The sequence below is a fragment of the Nothoprocta perdicaria genome, unplaced genomic scaffold (assembly GCF_003342845.1).
Source record: "Nothoprocta perdicaria isolate Ctin4 unplaced genomic scaffold, notPer1 scaffold_184, whole genome shotgun sequence".
NCBI lineage: Eukaryota > Metazoa > Chordata > Aves > Tinamiformes > Tinamidae > Nothoprocta > Nothoprocta perdicaria.
Window position 1 is genome coordinate 88,129 of NW_020455027.1, and position 470 is coordinate 88,598.

The window sequence follows — 470 nt, forward strand, 5'->3', positions numbered from 1 at the left end:
TGTGTCTAACTCAGTGACTCTTGCACTTAGTATCACAAGGATATGCTCTATCGGTACATGTAACGTACCTATATTCTGTACCTCTTAATGTAAAACATTAACTGTTTTTCAACTCCCATTCCCGTGCTGCTTATAGCAAGTGCTGTCTCGGGTTTACTCTTAGTTTTTTTTCTCGCCTCAAACAGGCTTCTGGATTTTTAAGGCACTTCCAAGTTTTCCTCTTCTGCTTTGTCCCTTGTGCGTTTGGGGGTGTTTGATCTTTGCGTCCCCAGCTCGCTGTTGTGACAGGGGTGCGTGCACAGATGTGTGTAGGGGGTTGTGTATCGCATATACACAGTCACACACACACGGCGGGGGGCGGGTGCCGGGGCGGCGGGAGGAGAAGCCCCTCGTCCGCCGGCAGCTCCCGCGAGCCCGGGCCGGGACGCGGCCCCGCTGCGGGCTCCCCGCGGGACCCGCCGCCCGCTCCG